Consider the following 24,544-nt stretch of genomic DNA (forward strand, 5'->3'; position numbering starts at 1 on the left):
CACAGCCTGCCTTGTGACATCCAGATCACCCACATTAATACGTTGCTAGTGGCTTTTACAAGTAATTACAAAGCAGTACTCTAGCATTTACTTCTGCTTGAAACAGTAAAGCAGCGTTCCTGTTTCCACAATATTTAGGGGTTCACAGCCTGCCTTGTGGCATCCAGATCACCCACATTAATACGTTGCTAGTGGGCTTTTGCAAATTACAAAGCAATAATAGCATTCAGTGCTGATGGTACAAAGTACTCACTTGTACTTCTCACAACAGTATTTTTGGGGTCTAAGTTTGCTTGACTTGGGCTATCAACATCTGAAAATATGTCAGCAAAACCCAAAATGACAAAAAAAGCAGTTGTTAAGAGACAGGGATGTGAACATGGGCATGGTGTTGTCAGTGGTGGGCAACAAGGTACGGAGTCTGTGTCAGGTCAGAAGGAGCTTGATGCATCCCATCCACTATGTTCCTTGCCAAATTTCCCAGTCTGGAACGCAAACATGTGTGGAAGCCAGAAGAGCGAGAGCAGATTCTGTTTTGTTTGGCAGACAAGGCCTCTTCGCATTTGTCAAGCAGAAGCCAATCTTCCACGACCACACAGTCTACTGTGGATACATTTAAGGCTAGCCCATCCAATCCTCAACCTGGTCCTCCTTCCTCCCTCCGTCATCAGTCACAGGAGACATATGACCCCAAGCTTGGTCACTCTAAGGATCTGTTTTTACGTATGCTTTGCTTGGCTCTGGCCTCTCAATGTACAGCATTGAAGAGGGACGTAAGGGGGTGGCATGCATTGATGCACAAGTATTTTACGGCTAGAAGAAAGCCATTTTGAGGAACCTGATTTACTGTGTCCAGAGGTGGAGGCTGATGATGATGAGACACAGTTGCCATCAGGTCAGCCTACAATCTCAAGTGGGAAGGAGGATAAGATGGAAGACGAAGTATTCGATGATGAGTCCACTGATCCGACTGAACTGTTGACATGCATAACCAGCACAGCAACACGGAGGAAGATGGATATGTAGCATCAACACAGGCACCAAGGGGTAGTGGTTTTCCCAGAGTGAGAATTGAGTTAACTGTTCCCAAGATCACCCCCACTGTGGCCAAAGTCAGGGCAAGGGCGCATTTGTGACGCCCTGGGCAAGCCAGGGGTCACAGGTCATCACACCACCACACCCTACACCCCAGTTAGGAACACCAAGGCTACCAAAATCCTTGTTGCCTTCCTCCAGGGGCTGATGTTCACACCAGGGGGTGGGCCAGGCGGTTGGCTTCGCCCACCGAGGAGTTCACAGCCCTGGAGGTGGGAGAACCAGGCAGAGGAGTTTAGGGAAGTGAAGTAGAAGGAAGTAGCAGTGGAGCTAAAGAGAAAAGCTGAAGTGACAGGAAAGTGACAGTAGTAAAGCCTGAAGTTGGTCCGGGTGTGTGCCCCGGACAGTGACAGCAAGGTCAGCAGACGGCGGTGATAGTCTGCAGGGGGACTGCTCGGAGGTTGCTGGAAGGACCGCGGACGGGTGGTGACCCGGCGGTCTGGAGCAGTATACGAAGAACAGTCAGCACCAGGGCAGGGGCCTTTCGGATCCCGGCAAGGCTAGGAGTCGCCATAATTTGCCAAATCCGTCAGTGAAGGGGACGTCTGTCTCCTAACAACCAAGTCCCGATTGAAGGCAACAGTCTAACCGCAACGGAGAGACACCGCCACCGCCAGGGCACCAGTTTCTCAGGGCCAGCGCCTGCGGGCAAAGTAGGGCTCCTCCGGCCCATATCGAAGCCGGGGAGCGGGTTACCGGTGGAAACCCATCGCAACCATCATCAACTTAGGTGCAGGAAAAAGGGACCGTCACCTACTGGGGAAAGCAAGTGCAGCCGTCCGTGGGAACCGTCTTTCCAGCCGTGTGTTTTACCGAGAACTGTGTCATCGTCTCAGGCTGAGTGAGTACCACAGTGCCGCAAGGCACAGCGCTGCCCCCGCGTCCCTGCGCCCACCAAGCCCTGCATCCCCCACTTCATCACTGGGCCCCGGGATCACCAACCCCTACCCACGGAGGGGCAACACAACAACTGGCTGCTCCATACCATCCCTCCCGGGATCCCCATACAGAGCAGCGGTGGTGTCAACAAATCACCACAACCGTGGGTGGCGTCACAGACAATCAACAATCCCCACACCCAAAAACCCCCTTTCACTCACGGGCGAGGAGCGCCGCTCGAGTCCCCGGGATCCGGCCCATCGCTCGAGCCACCGAGCAGCGGCAGGCCGCAGCAGCCGCGGCGGCCGAACCCGAGCGGTGGGAGAGCGCGGCGTCCCCTCCTCCGCCCGTGACACATTCAGCCGCTGTCTGGAATTTTTTTCTTATCCTTGTATTTAGCCAAACAAATAAATAATTAAAAAATCTGACGTGGGGTCCCCCCTATTTTTTGTAGCCAACTAGGCTAAAACAGACAGCTGCAGCCTCCAGACCACAGCTGGCAGCTTTACCTTGGCTGGTAATCCAAAACAGAGAGCACCCCACACAGTTACTTTAAATTAAATAATAATTTTAAACAAAAAATGTGGGGTCTCCCCAAATTGGATCACCAGCCAAGGTAAAGCAGACAGCTGTGGTCTGGTATTCTCAGACTAGGGAGGTCCATGGTTATTGGACCCTACCAGCCTAAAGGTAGCAGGCCACAAACGCCCCAGAAGTGGCACATCCATTAGATACGCCAATCCTGGTGCTTCGCCTCAGCTTTTCCGATGCCCTGGTGGGGTGGCAAACGGGGTATTATATGGGGTTGATACCAGCTGTGTAATGTTACCTGACATCAAACCCTGGCATTGTGATGTCACGGCATCTATCAGATACCCGACATCACTAACTCAGTCAGTAATAAAAAAATAGACAACAAAAAAATTGGGGGCAGGGAAACACTCCCCAAACATTCCCTCTTTCACCAATTTATTGAAAAGAAAAAACAAATCCGGGTCCGGCGTAATCCAAAAAGGGGGTCCCACGACGATCATTAACTCACTGCCAGAGTGAATGAAGAACAGAATGCTCCCCATTGGCTGAGAGAGCAGTGCAGTGACCTGAGCTAACATCATTAGGTCAGGCCAGATCACTGCAGGGCATAACGAGCGCCGATGTCATGAGTTTAGCTGAGTTCATTACATGCAGTGATGAATTCAGCTGAACTTGTGACGTCAGAGTTTCATGGCCGCCTTGTTCTCATGTGAACTGTCCCGTGGGCCTGTGATGTCACCGCTAGTCACAGTCTCGGGCCGCCCGCGAGACTCGATGTGAGAATGCAGCATCATGGAAGTCAGTGATGAGTGCTGGCATCACGAGTTCAGCGGAGATCATCTCAGCAGGTAATGATCTGAGCTAACCTACTGACGGCAGTGCTCATCATCCCTACAGAAGCTTGCACACTGCTGTGTGAGTCACTGCGGGGCTGGCCAGGGCAGTGCGACATACACTGCAGAGGCACCGATAGACTGAAGCCACAGGAAAGTTCTTCCGTATGGCTTCAGGGGATCCCAGAAACCATATGAGAGTCAGAAATGCATGCAGGCATACTGTCCAGGCTCTCCCCATTCAGTTTCATCACTTTCCCATCCATTTCAGCCTTTTCCTCAGGCCCCCAGACCTCTTTGTTGGGTCCAGAATAAAATTACTTGCATTTCCCCTGGCATTGTACTCACTATTCGGAACGAATATGCAAGTATTACAAAGTACTTGTTACGAGTGTAACGATTACGAATATCACGGGCATGGCACTCGCTAATCTCTACTCACGTGTGATAGCGACAGTACTATTTTATTCATTGGGCTTTTTGTGAGGCTAAATCAAAGAGCTACAGGGTTAATTCTTGTCAGAAATGTGTAAGAAACATACATGGAGTACCATATTCACAACAATTAAATCATTGAGTACAAAAATACAGTACAAAAAAAGACTTAAAATATCATCATGTTGAAAAACAGTCAGTGGGGGACTCCTGGAAGGGAGAAAGTCTCCATGTGTCAAATGGCAGCATGTAGGAATAGTTAATTTAAAGGTATATAACCAAGATAAGAGCGTGTATTATATGTGGGTAAATAATTTAACGTGCATCATCCCATACAGCTATATCCAAATTGGAACTAAAGAAGGGAGGCACATAGTAATAGTATACTGGGAAAATCCATTACATAAAGGATACATAGACTAAAAATACAGGTCAAGAATTATATGCATATAGCTTACCAATGGAAATAGACTGCCTGATTTGCTGCCACTGGACACTTTAGGAGAACACACAACTCTCCACTAGTGATGAGCCACCCCCCTAGTGTTCGAGTTTGGTTCGGTTCGTCGAACGGCGGGTGTGTTCGGCAAACATTCGACGAACACCTTCGAACCCCATTGAAAACAATGGCAGGCAAACACAAACACATACAAACAGGGCCGGCGTCAGCACGCGGCATACCCGGGCAAATGCCAGGGCCCTGGAGAGCTGGGGGGGCCCACTCGGCCTCGTCAGTTCTGCTGCCCCCGGGCCGAGTTCCGGGGACCGCAGTCCTTGGCACTGGAAACTGTGGCTGCCGGCCCTTTAAGGCCCGCAGACCACAGCGTTCACTGTGTTCTCCTGCATTGAGCATCATCTGTGGGCGGAGCTACCGCCCGGCGTCCTGCTCGGTCGCACAGATGAAGGAGTCACAGTGGCAGCCAGCAACCCCCCAGCACATCGCTTCCCTCCAGCGCTGTGTGGGCCCAATCTGTACCGTGACCTGATCAGTATGTGGGACATCACTCCCTCCCTGCCCCTCCCTGTCCCCCCGTGCGTGTGTGGGCCCCGCAGAGCCGCGTGTGTGGCCCCCGGAGCCGCGTGTGTGGGCCCCGCAGAGCAAGGTGTGTGTTTGTATGTATGAATGTATATATGCAGCAGAGCAGTATGCGTGTCTGTATGTATGTATGTATATATGCAGCAGAGCAGTATGCGTGTCTGTATGTATGTATATATATGCAGCAGAGCAATATGCGTGTCAGGTTTCCAGGTTTTCCAGTTCTCTTTTGAATGAGCTTGCCCTCAGTTAACATGGAGTTTAAGGTTCTGTTGCCCTACTTCCTGTCCAGCTGCTTAAAAGGCCGCCTCTCAGCCCAGTCCAGTGCCTGAGTATACTGCTTGCTGTGTGCTCCTGCTTTGCTGTTTCTACTTCCTGATTGCCTTGGATTCTCCTGAAACTCTACCGACCGACTCTGGACCATACCCGGTTTTCTTCAAGCTGTGCCCGGACTCCGTCTGCCGTCTTTGATCAGCACTCTGCCCGGTTCGTAACCACTCTGGACAATCATCCCGTACGGACACTCCTGGACTATACCACTTGCCCCTTGTGTACCGGCTGCCGCACATTTAGGCCTTCCGGGGTTGATTGCCGGACAGTCCCTGTACAGGGGTTCGCTCTGGTGGTCTCCCTGGGGGAGTCCGGTGCGTGGCCCCGGGAATCCCCTTCGCTCCGTTTTGTGTGTTGTTTTACTGTGTTTATTCCCGTTGTGTATCTACCGTGGTGACATATTATATAACATCTTGTACCAAGAACTCGTCTCTGTTGTCATTGCCCTAACGCAATCGAAATCCTCAGAACATACAGTAGTATTACAATGCGTGTCTGTCTGTATGTATGCATGTATGTATGTATGCAGCAGAGCAGTATGCGGGTCTGTATGTATGCATGTATATATGCAGCAGAGCAGTATGCGTGTCTGTATGTATGCATGTATATATGCAGCAGAGCAGTATGCGTGTCTGTATGTATGCATGCATGTATGCAGCAGAGCAGTATGTGTGTCTGTATGTATGCATGCAGAGCAGTATGCGTGTCTGTCTGTATGCATGTATATATGCAGCAGAGCAGTATGCGTGTCTGTATGTATGCATGTATATATGCAGCAGAGCAGTATGCGTGTCTGTATGTATGCATGTATGTATGCAGCAGAGCAGTATGCGTGTCTGTATGTATGCATGCAGAGCAGTATGCGTGTCTGTCTGTATGTATGCATGTATGTATGCAGCAGAGCATTATGCGTGTCTGTATGTATGCATGCAGAGCAGTATGCGTGTCTGTCTGTATGTATGCATGTATGTATGCAGCAGAGCATTATGCGTGTCTGTATGTATGCATGCAGAGCAGTATGCGTGTCTGTATGTATGCATGTATGTATGCAGCAGAGCATTATGCGTGTCTGTATGTATGCATGCAGAGCAGTATGTGTGTCTGTCTGTATGTATGCATGTATGTATGCAGCAGAGCAGTATGCGTGTCTGTCTGTCTGTATGTATGTATGCATGCAGAGCAGTATGTGTGTGTCTGTCTATATGTATGTATGCAGCAGAGCAGTATGTGTGTGTCTGTATGTATGCATGCAGCAGAGCAGTATATGTGTGTCTGTCTATATGTATGTATGCAGCAGAGCAGTGTGTGTGTCTGTATGTATGTATGTATGCAGCAGAGCAGTATGTGTGTGTGTGTCTGTCTATATGTATGTATGTAGCAGAGCAGTGTGTGTGTGTCGGTCTATATGTATGTATGCATGCAGAGCAGTATGTGTGTGTCTGTATGTATGTATGTATGCAGCATAGCAGTGTGTGTCTCTGTATGTCAGTGTATATGACTGTATAGATTTGTCTGTTTATATGTATTTTTGTGAGTTTGTCTTTAAATATGTATATGTACGTGTATGTATCTGTGTATGTGTGTGTGTCTGCGTGTTTATGGGGCCCACTGGGACTCTTCCGCCCGGGGCCCACAAAAACCTGGAGCCGGCCCTGCATACAAACACATTATACATGTACACATAGAGTTAATAAACATTGCCATTATACTTACAGGTCCCCGCAATGCATCCTGCAGACTCTGTCTCCCGCCGCTTCTCCTTCCGATCATCGCTGCGCCCTCCCAGTAACCAGCACTGATGATAGGACCTTCCGTGACGTCATCATAGCATGTGACCAGTCACGTGTCTATTATCTGATTGGCTACAGACTGGTCACATGGCTAGACGTCATGCTAGGTCCTGTCAGTGCATCTCTCCGGTACGCTGTGCTCGTTTGAGCATCTCCGTGTACCAGCGAGATGCTTGGGCACATGCTTGGCTCCCCGTTCCTGCATGTTGGCGCTCTTTACAGAGTCAGCCCACATGCATGAACTGAATGCCACAGCCGGTGAATAGCGGCACCGGGAATCAGGTGATCGGAGATCACCCTTGCTATAGTAACCCGCCTGTCAGATTACTATTGCAACGGTGGCAGCGGTGATGTCACCGCTTACAACCTGCAGCCTCTGCTCACTCACTGAGTGATTAGACTGCACGGGAGCAGCAGCATCTTCCTCCCATGCAGTGCTGTCTGATGTAACAGAGCTGCATGGGTTGAAGGAGAAAGAAGACAGAAGACCAGAATGATGGAGGGGTGAGAGGGAGTAATAAACATGGAGTCTCTAAGTGTGTCTGTGTATTTATTTCTATTAAAGTATTTTTTCTTTGTGTGGGGTCTTTTTTTTAACCCTTTATTGGAGATTCTTAATGGCCGAGTCAAACTTGCCTGACATTAAGAATCTCTGGCTTAATACTAGCTAGCAAAACAAAGCTAGTATTAACCCATTATCAACCAGCAAGCCAACCGGCATCAGGGCTGCTGGAAGAGTTGGATACAGCTCCAGATGATGGCGCTTCTATGAAAGCGCCATTTTCTGGTGTGGCTGCGGACTGCAATTCACAGCAGAGGGGCCCCGAAAGCTCGGGTCAACCTGTGCTGCGGATTCCAATCACCAGCTGCCTAGTTGTACCTGGCTGAACGCAAAAATGGGGTGAAGCCCATGTCGTTTTTTTTTCTTTTTTTAATTATTTCATGAAATTCATGACATAATTAAAAAAAGTGCTTTCCTATATTTTAAGTTCCCAGCCAGGTACAAATAGGCAGCTGGGGGTTGGGGGCAGCCATACCTGCCTGCTGTACCTGGCTAGCATACAAAAATATGACGAAGCCCACATCATTTTTTGGTGGGCAAAAAACTCCTGCATACAGTCCTGGATGGAGTATGCTGAGCCTTGCAGTTCTGCAGCTGCTGTCTGCTCTCCTGCATATACTAGTGAATGGAGCATGCTGAGCCTTGTAGTTCTGCTCCCCCTGTCTCTCCCTCCAGCATACAGTCCTGGATGCAGCATGCTGAGCCTTGTAGTTCTGAAGCTGCTGTCTGCTCTCCTCCATACAGACAGACAGCAGACAGCAGCTGCAGAACTACAAGGCTCAGCATACTCCATCCAGGACTGTATGCAGGAGTTTTTTGCCCCCCCAAAAAATTACGTGGATTTCACCATATTTTTGTATGCTAGCCAGGTACAGCAGGCAGCTACGGACTGCCCCCAGCCCCCAGCTGCCTATTTGTACCCGGCTGGGAACCAAAAATATAGGGAAGCCCTTTTTTTTAATTATTTCATGAATTTCATGAAATAATTTTAAAAAAAAATGACGTGGGCTTTGCCCAATTTTTGTGTCCACCCAGGTACAGCTAGGCAGCTGGGGATTGAAATCCTCAGCGCAGGGTGCCCAAGCTTTCTGGGCACCCCTGCTGCGAATTGCAATCTGCAGCCGCCCCAGAAAATGGCGATTTCATAGAAGCACCATCTTCTGGCGCTGTATCCCACTCTTCCAGCTGCCCTGGTGACGGGTGGCTCACTGGGTAATAATGGGGTTAGGGCTAGCTGTATATTATCAACTGGCCCTAAGCCCGAAATTCATGGTGTCACACCAATATTAGACATGGCCACCATGAATTTCTAGTACAGAAAAAAAAACACAACACACAGAAAAATATTTTTATTAGAAATAAAACACAACACAATTAGTGACTACATCTTTATTGAAATAAAGAACCCCCCTCTGCAGTAATCCTGGATCAAGGGTCCCACGCCGTCCAATCCGGATCGAATATCATCTGATCGTTTTGCTGGAAGGCAAAGTGATCAGATGATGTGTCAGGTTCAAGGGCCTGAATCACATGACACAGCAGCTGATTGTATAAACGGCTTTTATACAAACAGCAGATGCATTAGTGCAAAAAAAACAAACTACACACTTCTGTGCAGACTCCTGTCCGACAGCATCAGCTGATAGTTTAGCCAGCCGGGCGGTAAAAAGCTGGCCTCACCGCTCGACTTATAGTGTCAGCTGATGCCGCCAGATGACCGCATCAGCTTATCATCTCCAGGTCTGAGAGACAGAGAGAAGTGATAGAGGAGAGAAGAGATAGAGGAGAGAGAGGAGAGAGAGAGAAGAGAGGGAGGAGAGAGAGGAGAGAGAGGCGAGAGCAATGCAGCCTCATTCCGTGAACTCCGATTTTAGAGGTGTGTTCCGCGGCTTACAGCTGATGTCCGGCTCCTCCCCTCAGTGCATAATTAAATTAAATTATAATTATAAATAAATAATAATTATAATTTAAAATTATAAATAAATTAAATTCTTTACCGGGACGGCTGGGACTCAAATTCGTGAACTATTTTTCCTTAGGCAGCAGCTCTACCCATTGAGCCACTGCCTATAATGAAAAGCATAGGAAGATTTGGTAATCTTGACCTCTTTATTGCAGTAGAGAAACCAGAAGTAGATTATTTAGCTACAAAGATGAGACAGAGAGAGAGAGATGAGAGAGAGAGTGAGATGAGTGAGAGAAAGGAGAGAGGACAGAAGAGAAAGAAGAGAGAGAGAGGAGAGAGCGAGGAGAGACAGAGAGAGAAGAGAGAGAGGAGAGAGAGGAGAGAGAGCAATGCAGCCTCATTCCGTGAACTGCTCCGATTTTAGAGGTGTGTCCCGCGGCTCACAGCTGATGTCCGGCTCCTCCCCTCAGTGCATAATTAAATTATAATTAGAAATAAATAATAATTATAATTTATAAATAAATTAAATTCTTTACCAGGACGGCCGGGACTCGAAATCAGGAAATAATTCTCCTTAGGCAGCAGCTCTACCCATTGAGCCACTGCCTGTAATTAAAAACATAGGAAGATTTGGTAATCTTGACCTCTGTATTGCAGTAGAGAAACCAGAGTAGATTATTCAGCTACAAAGATGAGAGAGAGATGAGACAGAGAGAGTGAGATGAGTGAGAGAGTGCGATGAGTGAGAGATTGAGATGAGTGAGAGAGAGAGAAGAGAGAGAGAAGGGAGGAGAGAAGAGAGAGAAAAGAGAGAAGAGAGAGAAAAGAAAGAGAAAAGAGAGAGAGGAGAGAGAGAAGAAAGAGAGAAGAGAGAGAGAGAAGAGAGAGAGGAGAGAGAAGACAAAGTGAGGAGAGAGAGAGGAGAGAGAGAGGAGAGAGAGAAGAGGAGAGAGAGAGGAGAGAGAGAGAGCAGAGAGAAGAGAGAGAGAAGAGAGAGAGCAGAGAGGAGAGAGAGAGACGAGAGAGACGAGAGAGAGGAGAGGGAGAGAGAGACGGAGAGGGAGAAGAGAGAGAAGAGAGAGAGGAGAGAGAAGAGAGAGAGATAGAGACAGGAGGGAGAGAGAGAAGAGAGAGGGGAGAGAGAAGGGAGAGAGGAGAGAGAGAAGAGAGAAGAGAGAGAGGAGAGAGAAGAGAGAGAGAGAGACACACAGGCACTACCTGAGTGAAGTCTCCGGTGACAGAGCGGCTCACTTCAGTTGCTGCGTGGAGCTGACACAGAGCGCTCGTGTTCAACGGCACTCCCTGTCAGCTTCCTGTAGCAGAGCTGAAAGCGTCGTGTGGATTACTTTGGACCTGGATGTCTGTTTGGGGATTAATAAAGTGGTAAAAGAGGGGGTTTTTTGTCTTTTATTCCAAGTAAAGGATTTTTCATTGTGTGTGTTTATTTACTTTCACTTACAGGTTAATCATGGAAGGTATCTCGGGGAGATGCCTGTCATGATTAACCTAACCTTATTACCCCGATTGCTACAGCACCAGGGCAATTCGGGATGAGCCGGGTAGAGTCCCGGGGCTGTCGCATCTAATGAATGCGGCAATTCCGGGCGGCTGCTGGCTGATATTGTTAGGGTGGTAGGCTTCCCATAATGTGGCGCTCCCCATTCTGACAATACCAGCCTCCAGCTGTGTGGCTTTATCTTGGCTGGTATCAAAATTGGGGGGGAACGTCAGGGTTTTTTTTTTTGTTTTGTCTTTATAATTATTTATTTACTTATTTTACTGCACGATATGGACCCGCCCACCGGCGGCTGTGATTGGTTGCAGTGAGACAGCTGTCACTCAGCATGGGGGCGTGTCTGACTGCAACCAATCATGGGCACTGGTGGGCAGGGAAAGCAGGGAATACCAGATTGAATAATGAGCGGCAGCCATTTTCAAAAGAGGAAAAGCCGAAGGAGCTTTGTGACAGCCGTGCAGAGCCGCGCCAGTGATCAGTGAGTAGCAAAGAGAGAGGGATTGTGCTGGGGACGCAGGACGCATGCAAATACTTAACGTGCGCACAAAGCCTTACTGTGAAAAGCCACGCTTTTGGTGATCGAACCGTTATCGAACGGTAACTCGAACGGTCGAACATGAAGCAAATCGTTCGAGTTCGTTGAACGACTCGAACACCGCCCAAAACCACTCGAATTTGAAATTGGAGAACGGTTCGATTCGAACATCGCTCATCTCTACTCTCCACACCCATCTTGGGTTAATTCTTGTCCAATTTTGATTACGCCTTCTTAAGAGTCCTAGGTGAGGCTTTCAGCTATTCAAACTCTGGAAGCTCTGACTTCTATTGTCAGTCAAAAAGTTCTGATTACTTGGTCTATGGCCCTATTCCTTGCTCTTCCTGTGTCTACTGATTTACAAGTGCATCTCAATAAATTAGAATGTCATCAAAAAGGTAAAGTTGTTATCTGGCTTATTTTGCCTTTTTCTTGTTATTATACTATTGGGCTACATTGGGGCAGGTAAGTAGATAGTGACTACTTACCTACCCTGCTGTCGGCCCCTCTCCCCCGGCTCAGAGCGGTCATGTGACTGCTCCTACCGTGATTTTGCTGGTTCCTGTGATGTCACGACAACAAGTGCAGGAGCTTATGCTTGCCTTGTAGACGGGCATCACAGGAGACATCATGTTGCGGCGTACAGGCCCATGGCTCCTTGCTGAACACTGCCTGTGCAGGGACCCGAGCAGTCAGTGCTGTATATCAGATGACTGATTCACTGGCGCTGCGCAGATGGGAGCACTGTATACAGCTATGATCAGTCACCGGCCAATCAGAGGCAAGCAGCAAATCATTGCAGTAGCTGTATACAGAGCTCGGCTCTGCAGAGCGCCCGGGAGTCTGTCATCTGATATAAAGCGCTGTGAGCTTTGGTCCCTGATGCTGCTTGCGGCGTGCAGGCCCCTTGCTGATCGCGGCCTCTGCAGGGGGCTGTGCAGTCAGCGCTTTATAACAGATGACAAATTCCCGGGCGCTCTGCAGAGCCGAGCTCTGTATACAGCTATGATCAGCCTCCGGCCACTCAGAGGCCAGCAGCTGATCACTGGAGAAGCTGCATAGAGCGCGCGTGCCTGCACAACGCCTGGAAATCAGTACTCTGCTATAAAGAGCTGACTGCACGGCCCCCTGCAGAGGCCACAATCAGCAAGGAGGAGGCTGCGGCTGCAAGAGGCAGGACACAGGGCACCGAGGACAGGTGAGAAGGATTGGTTGATTTGGTTTTTTTGTGTGTGTGTAAAGAATGACAACAATAATAGCTACTGGATAGCAATTCACTATCAAGAAAATAGCAAAGTGAATTTATAGCAGAAAGGACTCCTAAAAAATACCTTTTAATAAATTATAATAAAAAGGTCAGTATGACCTAACAGACAATGACAAACAAACATATAAATCCTCTTGAAGCCACTAACCCAAAGGCCAAATCTCTCAAAATGCAGGGATCTGCCAATGCGCATCACAGGAGTGGCTCTAGGTAGGTGAATCAAATCCCAGATTAGAGGGATCTGCCAATGCTCTCTAGAGGTGTAGCTCTAGGTAGGTGTATCAAAGACCATAATACCTATATTAGACTCCACCAGAAATACATTGAAAAGAAAAGGGAACGGTCTTACCACATCTACCGTAAATCCCTTTCTTATTTGTGCCGCCGCTTAGATGTATTGGTTACCAACCACCAGATAGCCTGGTCCTTATCCTCATGACACAGGGTTCTCATATATCGCAAGCAAACATCCAGCAGGGTATAATATCTCCCAACGCGTTTCCAAAAATCATCAGGGGAGGAACATGCTTATAAATTCTGGTCCATAATGACCTCTATGCATGGCACACACACTGTAAAGAAATACATGTAAGCAATGTGTCACAGGTCCGTTCAAAGACAAGAGACGACCGGTAGAATCATACCAAAGAAGACTTACTTTCATACACCTCAGGGAAATCCTGGGCAGGAGCGCGTCAGAAGCACCGCAACGCAGTGTTTAAATGTGCCGATCGCTCTGTATGGCGTCTGACATCACATCCGCTATCAGCGGTGAACCCGCCCCTGGGTCACATGATCCCAGCCGGGATGTGCACGTCATAGATGGTAGCGTCTCATATTAACAGAGGCGCGCTCACTGGCCATTAGGTTAGTGTCTACAGGAAAATGGCAGCAAACAGTGCCACAACCAGTGAGGCACCATTTTGCCGATAGCACAAACAGCCCAATAGAAAGATAATGGGTCAGTAATCATCTTACACATTAAAGCGCAAGAGATCCAGATAGAACATGGAGGCAAAAATATCTCAGCAATGGCATAACTCCATAAATGGGTATTAAAGGGGCAAAAGTACAGGAATCCCCAGTAAAGAGAAAAAATACAATAAGAAACATAGATAAAAAAAAACCAAATTAGACGGATAAATATAAAGTACTTAATATGCTTAGGGATCAGATCAGGAGAGATAAGGCAATAAAAAACGGAGAAGCAAATAGGGTATGTCTAAAAGAATGTGTATAATGTGTGGGTAGGATACCAACAGTCATGGGTTCCAAGGAAAAGAGAAAAAACCCCATCACCCAGATAACTACAACTGGGAATAGCCCTATAATTGATTACTAGTCCTACCTATATGTGGAGGTCGGCACCTTAGGACAGGACGGTGGATGGATAGCCCCCACTCGGACGACGACTTGCCCTCCTACAATTCCCTAGCCTATTGTTCCAGAAATCCATTTACTTTCCTGTTTAAGGATTTTAATGTCCCAGTTACCTCCTCTAATGGGGGGAGCAATGACATCAATGCCCTGGAAACTAATTGCCTTTGGGTCCCCCGTGTGATTCTCCCGAATATGTCGAGACACAGGGGTATCATTCCCTAGGCGAATGTCACGAATGTGTTCCCCTATTCTCCTCCTAAACTCCCTCTTTGTCTTACCAACATACTCCTTGTGACAGATGCAGGTAGCCTTGTATATGACACCCTTGGTCCTACAATTGATGAAAGATCGAATGTCATAGCGTTTACCCGTGACATTAGATAAAAACGACCTACCAGGGTTCAAAAATCCACAAGCAATGCAGCCACTGCATCTGAAACAGCCCTTCACATTACTGGTCAGCCATGTCCTATTGTTACTTGTAAAGTGGCTGTGGACCAGTCTCTCTTTTATGGAACGAGCCTTCCTATAGTTCACTGTAGGTGTACCGGCAAGGAATTTGCCAATATCATCGTCCATTTTGAGTATGGGCCAATGCTTCTCCAGAATCTGTCTCACCTCTTCTGACCCCCGTTATTGAAAGTAGTAATAAACCGGATGAAGTCATCATTTCGTGATGCCTTCATGGGTGAATGTAGAAGATTATTCCTGACCCTTTGCTGGGTTTCCACAAGGGCTTCGATTAATGACACGATCAGGATATCCCCTATCATGTAGCCCCAGACTCAAATCGTGTGCCTGTTCACGAAAACCCTGTTCATCAGAACAGTTGCGTTTAAGCCTGAGGAATTGTCCCTTTGGGATTCCCTTTTTTTTGACTCGTGGGATGACCACTTTCCCAACGTAGAAGGGAATTGGTGGAAGTTGGTTTACGGTAGGTACTCGTGTGAATATGTCCCAATGAGTCTCTTTCCACTAAGATATCCAGAAAGGGCAATCTTTGTTTGTTAGATTCATAGGTAAAGGACAAGCCCAAAGAGTTGTTGTTGAGCGCATCAACTGTTTTTTGGATCTCATTTTCCGTACCCCTCCACAAAATAAACACATCGTCTATATAACGACACCATAGGACGATCTTATCGTGGGGGATTGGATAGTCATCGCCAAAGACCATTGTCTCCTCCCACCAGCCAAGGAGGATATTTGCATACAAAGGGGCTACAGGGCTCCCCATCGCGGTCCCCCTCAGCTGGTGGTAAATCTGTCCATCAAACAGAAAAACATTGTTGTTTAAACAGAACTCGACAAGGCTCAACAGGAAGGTATTATGATCATCAAATTGCCTCCCTCTACTTCTCAGAAAAAAATTGACCGCCTGAAGACCCAGGTCGTGTCTGATCGAGGAGTAGAGGGACTCCACATCAATACTTACAAAGATGGTGTCCTCATCGATCACCAACCCCTCGAGTCTCTTTAGTAGGTCTGTAGTATCCCTGAGGTATGAACCCAGTGATGTAACAAAGGGTCTCAACAATTTATCTGCATAGACTCCTAGGTTCTGGGTGATGCTTCTAATACCCGAAACTATGGGTCTACCTCGCACTGGATTCAAACCCTTATGCACGTTAGGTAAACAATAAAAGGTGGGGGTCACTGGGTAGGAGGGGTACAAGAAATCAAATTCAGTTTTATTAATTAGGCCCTTGTCTCGTGCGCCCATCAACAACTCCTTAAGAATCACAAGATATTCAGACGTAGGGTTTTTGTTTAATTTTTCATAGCTGGTTTTGTCCCCAAGAATATCCATGCACATCTTTTTATAGTCAGGGGTATTCATGAGGACAATATTACCCCCCTTGTCCGATTCCTTTACAACAACCTCAGTATCTTTTTCCATTTTTATGAGACAATCCATCTCTTCCTTAGTCAAATTGTACCTTTTGGAGTGTTTATCCGTAATCAGGCCTAAATCCTGTGCAACAAGATTCCAAAAAATATCGATAGAATTGACCTCATTGGTGGACGGAGGCATCTTATTACTTTTTTGTTTGAGGTCAGTAAAAGGACCCTTGCCCTCACTATTAGGATTAGTATCGCCTAAACTATACAGGAGTCTTACGTCCTCTAAAAGGTCGTCCGCAATTCCCATCTCTCTACAGATCTTCCTGCTCTCATTTGCAAAGTATTTTTTCCATTTTAGTTTGCGTGTAAAGAGATTTAGATCCTTCACTGTATCGAAATGATCAAAGTCAGACGTAGGGACAAAGGAGAGCCCTTTACTCAACACCGTCATCTCAAGATTAGAAAGGGGCCTATTTCAGAGATTGATTATCTGGGTTGCACCCCCTGTGGGTTGTATCCCGGATTTTGTTTGCTTCTCAGGAAGTGACTGGACTCTAAAAAAGGCCCCTTATTATGGCCACCCCTGTCGGAATTTCTACCTCTGCCTCTCTATTTTGTCCTCCGCTGATTCCCCCTCCCCTCTGTGTCAGAGAATTCGGTATCAGTAGAGGTACCTTCAGTATCACTTGGTTTGTTGTATCTAACCACTGGGAAACTATAGGCCTTATTGTCCCTAAATTCCTGTAGATCTCGAATATAAAATTTGTGCTTTTTTTCTTTCAAATGATACTGGTGTTTCTCTATGATATTTTGAAGAGCTACCTCCTTTGTCTCAAAGTCCGCTTCGCTAGAAAATTTCTTGGTGATCTCAATCTGCTCCTTGAGGAGATTATCGAGTTTTACCAAGTTTTTCTTCTCTTCCTCCAATAGGAGGGTCATCAATTTCAAGGAGCAGTTTGTGATCTCCTTTTGCCACGTAATAATCAGTTCTGGATTTTTGTACCTGTAGTTAGGGATTAGTGAGATTCGAATATTTCTGGGTACCATCTTATCCTTGAGATAACACTCCAGTGATTGTATCTCCCACCAGGAGGTGATCCTATTTTTATAGGTTTTTGTTAGATCTCTAAATTCTCCCCCTCTGTGTGTAAAGAATGTCAGAATAGGGGACAATTCTACAGGACAGAACATTACTACAAGAAGAGGAGCCCAAGGGGACATTACTACGGGATGGGCACAAGGAAAGGGGACCTTACTATATTATGGGACAGGGATGGGCACATTACTATAGTATGGGGACAGGGATGGGCACATTACTACATTATATGTGTGGTGGATGTGAGGTGATTGTGCTGTACAGATTAGAGAAGCAGGATCACTGCTCTCTACTACCAATGATTGGAAATACAGAGCAGTGATATGTCATCTGTGCAGCACAATCACCTCACATCCACCGCACATATAATGTAGTAATGTGCCCATCTTTGCTGGAGCGATAAGAGGTCATTGCTGGGCAGAATGCTAATAGCCAATGAGTGTGCAGAGGGCGGGACTGGACAGTGAGGTCAGGCGGTGCCAGCTCTGACTGTGAGGTTTGGCACAGGAAGATGTCATGTTTGGTTGAGCTGCAGGTAAACAAAGAGCTACAAAGAATAAAGGGATAATTCAAAAGGAACAAAAGTTAGAAAACAAAAAAAATAATGTAGGGATATTTTATATGACAATACAGGACAGATTAGCTTAAAAAAGAAATTTGAGTTTATGTTGGACAACTCCTTTAATTTATTTCAGTAATTCAATACAAAAAACGAAACACATATATTATGTAGAGTCATTACACAAAGTGTGATCTATTTCAAGTGTTTATTTCTGTTAATGTTGATGATTATGGCTTACAAACAATGAAAATCTAAAAGGCATTCTATCAGAAAAAAATAGAATATTATATAAGACCAACTAAAAAAACGAATTTAAACTCAGAAATGTTGGCCTACTGAAAAGTCTGTACAGTAAGTGCATTTAATACTTGGTTGGGACTCCTTTTGCATGAATTACTGCATCAATGCGGCGTGGCACAGAGGCAATCAGCTGAGGGGTTATGGAAGCCCAGCTTGCTTTGATAACAGCCTTCAGCTCATCTGCAATGTTGGGTCTGGTGTCTCTCATCTTTCTCTGGACAATACCCCATAGATTCTCTATGGGATTTAGGTCAGGCGAGTTTGCTGGCCAACCAAGCACAGTGATATTGTGGTTGTTAAACAAGGTATTGGTACTTTTGGCAGTGTAGACAGGTGTCAAGTCCTGCTGTAAAATGAAAATTCCATCTCCAAGAAGCTTGTCGGCAGAGGGAAGCATGAAGTGCTCTAAAATGTTCTGGTAGATGGCTGCGCTGACTTTGGTTTTGATAAAACACAGTGGACCTACACCAGCAGATAACATGGCTCCACAACCCATCACTGATTGTGGAAACTTCATACTAGATCTCAAGCTTCTTGTATTGTGTACCTCTCCACTCTTCCTCCAAACTCTGGGACCTTGATTTCCAAATGAAATGCAAAATTTACTTTCATCTGAAAACAACACCTTGGACCACTCAACAACAGTCCAGTTCTTTTTCTCCTTGGCCCAGGTAAGACACTTCTGGTATTGTCTATTGGTCATGAGTGGCTTGATACAAGGAATGCAATAGTTGTAGCCCATGTCCTGGATACGTCTGTCTCCAGACTCCAGCCTCCAGCAGCCCACTTCTTGTGAATCTGCCCCAAATTTTTGAATGGCCTTTTCTTAATAATCCTATCAAAGCTGTGGTTATCCCAGTTGCTTGTGCACCTTTTTATACCACACGTTTTTCTTCCACTCAACTTCACATTAATATGATTGGATACAGCACTCTGTGAACAGCCAGCTTCTTTAGCAATGACCTTTTGTGGCTTACCCTCCTTGTGGAGTGTCAATGACTGCCTTCTGGACATCTGTCAAGTCAGCAGTCTTCCCCATGATTGTGTAGCCTACGGAACCAGACTAAGGGATCATTATAATCACTTAGGAAGCTTTTGCAGGTGTTTTGTGGTGTTTATTCTAATTTTCTAAGCTAATGACTTTTGTGTTTCATCATCAACATTAACAGAAAAAAACATTTGAAATAGATCACTCTGTGTGTAATGACTCTATATAATATATATGCGTTTTCCTTTTTTGTATTAAATTACTGAAATAAAGGAAACATTTGATGATATTCTAATTTATTGAGATGCACTTGTATCTGCCTGGCCACTTGCTCCACCATTGCCACAGAGCATTCCACAACGTCACAGAAGGCGTTCAATGAATCTGGATCTTGTTGGTAATGCACCTAGACAGGAAGGGATCTTGCCAATCATATGACCTGCTGAATGAATCATGTCCTCCCTGTTGACACAGACATTTTGTACATGATTATTTATTTCTTGCCAAGAAGGATGAACCGCCAAAAAATCAGGTTCGGTTTATTACAAATTTTCATGCAGAATTTGGACCCATGAAAAAAATGCCTTGAAAGGTAATGGCCAATTTTGCAAGCTAATCCCATTTTAAGGGTACACTCACACGAGCGTATAAATCGGATGAGTGCAATGTGAGAAATCTGACGGCACCCTATTGAAGGTTAGAGGCATAGATGCACTTGATATCGACATCAAAGGGGGTCAAATTAGTAGACGTCTGGCACAACTTGAGACCAGACGGATATGGACTTTATCCACGTTGTATCCATATGGTCTCAATGAAAATATAAGTTTTGTCCCTTTCCTTTAAGTTCTATTTTTGATATGGTATTTGTAGTTTTAAGTTGTTTTTAGTCTTTTTTGGATTTTTAATATTCACTTATTATTACAGGTTATGGTCTGTGTACTGGGTGGAAGACTTTAATGACACTATTGAGGGACTTGGGTCACCATCTGCCATTTGAACATTGAAGATATATATCCGGTGACGAATATGTCGATGTACACATTCATGTATTTGGGACAGTTTTCATATCAATGAAGTCATTATTGATATTCATCTTGCGTATTATTTAACATGATGTGGTATATTGATAATGAAATATTTTTTAATTTGTATGCAACTAGAATGATTGTATGTGTAATACATTGTTAATCTGTTCTTTGATGATACTTGTACAATAATGGCTCCCTTTATGTCCCATATTAGTGTATTTTTTTTATGAAGTTGTCTTTTATATACTTTTGGACTATGCTGCTGTGACGCCCTGACCTATCAGGTCGTCACAGGGTATTGTGCAATCTGCCCTTCTGCACGGTATCCACCCTCCTTGGTTACGGGTCCTGGTCCTTTGGTGTTGCCAACAGCTGAGCCAATCAAAATCCTAGGAACATCCAGAAACAGAAGCGGCAGCACTCTGCGGTGTGAGAAGTTTTAATTCTGCTTCATACAAACAGGTGAGAAGGCATAGGGGAGTTGAAGGGAGGGAGCACAGAGGACGACGGTACCGTTTCCCACCTCTAGGGGTGCTTTCACGGGTCCACCGTGGACCCGAGTGGTGCCGCTTCTGTTTCTGGATGGATACTTCTTTTTGCTTGGCACTCCATGAGTGTAAGCTCAGAAGAACCCTGTTATGGGACAACAATAGTGCAAGCGGCCTTTTCATCAAGAACGTCTTGGATTTAGAAAACATCGCCAGCAAGCACCATCATATGGTAAGCAGTGCCCAGAGTTTTTTCCTTCTATTCACATATAAAAATCCTAGGAACACTTTACACTTTACCCACCAGACACACCATTGGGGGGCCTGAAGGGAATAGGGCCGCCCAGATAGGGGGTTGGTGAGGGGAAAGTGAGGAAAGTGACGGTTGAGCTGTGGAGAGTAAAAGGAGAGGAGGTGGAGTGGTGACCCTCATGAGGAGAGGTCACGGAGCAGGGCTCCTGTAGATACTAGGTGGCAGTTGGTCTGGGCCTGGTAGGAGCTGGAACCCCGGTCGCAGGAGATTGTGTCAAGGGGCACGGACTGCCAAGGAGGGCAGCCGGTGGACTTCAGCTATCACCAGGCAGGGCCTAGGGCACGACGAAGTACGTGGACCCTAGGCCAGGAAGTAGCTTCACTCGTCCTGGTAATTTACCCGACGGGGGTGAAGACTTCAAATGTCATCCCCAACCCGCTCCAAAATCGGGGTACTAGCGCACCGATGGGATAGGACTTTCCCAATATAGTCCACAGAAATCCTACGTGTGAACCCTGAGAGCAAGCTCACTCCATTAGCCATACTGGTGAGCGGGACCCAGACAGTTTCAGACTCGAGGGTCCAAAGAGAAACACAGGTGCCAAGGAAAGGGCCACAGACTAACCGCAACACCAAGGGCACGGACCCAAGCGTGCTCCCTCCAGGCTGCAGTGTTGATCAGAACTCTGGTTTACAGGCTGTCGGTGTGATTATATCCAGACTGAGTGAGTACACTGGAAACCCTTCTCCTATCCCCAACAGCACCCCACATGCCAACTACCCAACGGGCCCTGGAACACCCAAACCCCCTACCCACGGAGGGGTTAAACATCCAGCTGCTTCAACATCGTCACCGGGCTCCCCAACGGCAGCGGTGGTCTCTCACATTACCACGCACCGTGGGTGGTGTCACGAACTTTCAATCCCCCTGTACATACTCCCCTTTTTCTTTTAACATTCGAGTGTTCGTGCGGACCCCCCGGGGTCGGTACACTGTTATTTCTGTATTGCTAATTTTCCCCTTTTTTATATATGGGCAGGTTAACTTACAATACAATTCACTTATTAGTTTCTACATATTATTGATATAACTTGCCATTTTTTTTGGAAAGTTGGTATCGCCCATATATTTAAGTAACCATTTTATACTAATAATATTTACCTACTGTGATAGTCAGATAACATCTGTTGCGCATTGGACATACAGCAATGTCATAAGGGGATATTGTGCCTATGTAGTGCTTGACTTGCATTAGTGGTCAGCAGTATAATGACTACTTCTACAATCCCTGTGCGGAGCATGCATGCACGTCTTGTCTCTCTCGATCCCCGCCGAGCCTCTGTATCTATATGGGCAGGAGATTTTGGACCATGTGACATCATGGTCTGACGTCACCCATTCATGATGTGGTGGCTGACTGGCGTCACGGGTTGCCATGGTGACACATGCGTCATCACTGCACTGGGATTGGTGCTTGCCCTGTATTTATGGCCTGTTTCTTGTAATTATCCCGCTTCCCTGATGAAGGCGCTAGTCCAGCTGCGGGAGTGCCTTTGCCTCTATACAGCACACTTATTATTCATCCATCTCCAGGTAACAGGCAATGTTTTTTCAGCCCCTTTTTGGATGTTACCTGATGCCCATGCATATTTATTATTCTAATGTAATATCAGGTTCCTGTTCTCTTCTATGTGGGATATGGTAATATGGTTATGAACAGCCATTATACCACTACTATATAGATTTGTTATATCCTATTTAGCAGATTTTATCATTGAATGCTTATTTGCCAATTGTAATTTATCATTTTGCCTTAATTCATATAGTGGCTATTTTTTCATTTTTTTAATTTTTGATAATTGTCTATTAATATAAGAACAGCAAGATATATTACCACAGTGCTGTAATCGCACTGTAATAGCAGTTGCTATTATATATGTATTCTATATGCATATTGTCTATATCTGACGAATCTATTGGGGTACTACTGTATTTTAATTTTTTACCTACACATGGTGTCATACACCTTTCTTGTTCAATAAAAAAATCATCACCTTTATTAATCAGGACATTTATTCGCTTTTTGTTGTTCCTTTTTCTTACATTACTGAAGGTACAGTGCGTGGGCATAGAACATGACTGCCCACCGTGGGCTTTGGGCAGAGACTGAGCCACAGCGATGAGCGGTGAGATCACTCAGTTTATTTGCGGTCACAGCTGGAGGTTCTCAAGGTCATTCACCTGTGACTGCAGGTAACCTGACCCCTGCTAACCTCATCCAGGAGGTGTAGTTGGGTGTAGGAATATGGTGTAAAAATTTCAGCACCAAATCTGCATCTCTTGGCAAAAATATGCACTAAAATGGTTTTGACATCATTTCAGTGCGATTTCTGCTAGGTGTTGAAAATTTGAAAGCAATAATCATCAAGGACTGTTCGAGGTGCACGTGAAAATAGGGTAATAATTCTTAGGCACAATTCTAGAAGGATTCACACACATACAATAACAGCGTTGACACGTTTGCACATCCTAATGCTCTGATCCTTATTCCAAGCAACCGTATGATAAAGGCCCGGGAGGGTCGAAACTCAACACAAAACATGTTGCATACAGTGTTCACTAATGTCATTTGAATAATAAAACTCCCTTCTGCATTGCAAATTGAGAGAGTGGTGTGAATCCTTCTGCTATTAAAAGCAGTCTGACATGCTGTCACACAGAGGGACTGCAACCAATCAGAGACATGGGGACTGCCGGTGGACGGGGGATGAAGTGCATATGTATGAATGATAATGAGCGGTCCCAGAAGTACTGTGAGCGGCCCGGAAGCAGTGTTCCAGCCTCACGGGAAACTCAGTAAATATAACGCGTCCGCTTCCCCCCCTTTTTTTTTTTCTTTATTTTTCCCTTAATTTTTTAAATGACCTAAGTTGCTGTATCTGTATCATTACCCGGAGTTTTCTGAGAACTTTTGAAGCCGCACAGATCTGTACTTTTATAATCCAGGTCAGCCCATCACTAGTCCTTATATGTAAACCCCTAAAATTCAACAAGGTATACTTAGGTTTTTTTTAATTCTACATACATATAATGGTGGTGCTCAATTACAAAAATCAGTCAATAAAAAAAAAAATACGATATCACTCACTGACTAATTATTAATTACTTTCAATCCTCTGTTATATGCAGAGCTAAAATGTGTCCTGTGTGTAGCACAATTATTTTCTGATCTCCCAAATTGGCTAGGTTTCCTGTTGATTTCGAGTCTCTGTAATTAATTAATGTAGCGCCTCTGACTATATCAGGATGCTACAGGGAACTGTATCCTGTCTCCAGGGTGCAGGACCCAACCCTCATGGTTCCAGGTTCCCAATAACCGGTGTCACACCATCAGCACTACAAATCCCAACCACGAATATAATATTCCTCATAACCATCTATGACGATGTAGGTCTACGGATGCCCCAGAAGGGGGATGATCCGTAGCCAGCACCTACTCCATAGCATAAATAAAATACAGGAGAAAGGGAGTAATATATGGTGCAAAATCTGACAAATATTTATTGAACAATGCAAATTACAAAAAACACACATACCCATGTGGTTAGGGCTTCGTCAGGGAAAAGAGGCGCCTCTTTTCCCTGACGAAGCCCTAACCACATGGGTATTTACTTTTGGCGAAACGTACGTAGGATGGTCTGGGGGCATCATCATGGGGGGATCCCCTAATTTGGGGACAAATCTCTGTTGCACTTAGCACTTTACCATATGTATCTTGATATATACCTTTATGGACAGTATGATTCATATGCTTATTTGCCACTGTGTGCACTTTTTGAACGTTTTATGATTATTATGTGTTTAGTTTACATGCTGTCCTCTCCA

The sequence above is a fragment of the Anomaloglossus baeobatrachus genome, chromosome 2 (assembly GCF_048569485.1).
Source record: "Anomaloglossus baeobatrachus isolate aAnoBae1 chromosome 2, aAnoBae1.hap1, whole genome shotgun sequence".
NCBI lineage: Eukaryota > Metazoa > Chordata > Amphibia > Anura > Aromobatidae > Anomaloglossus > Anomaloglossus baeobatrachus.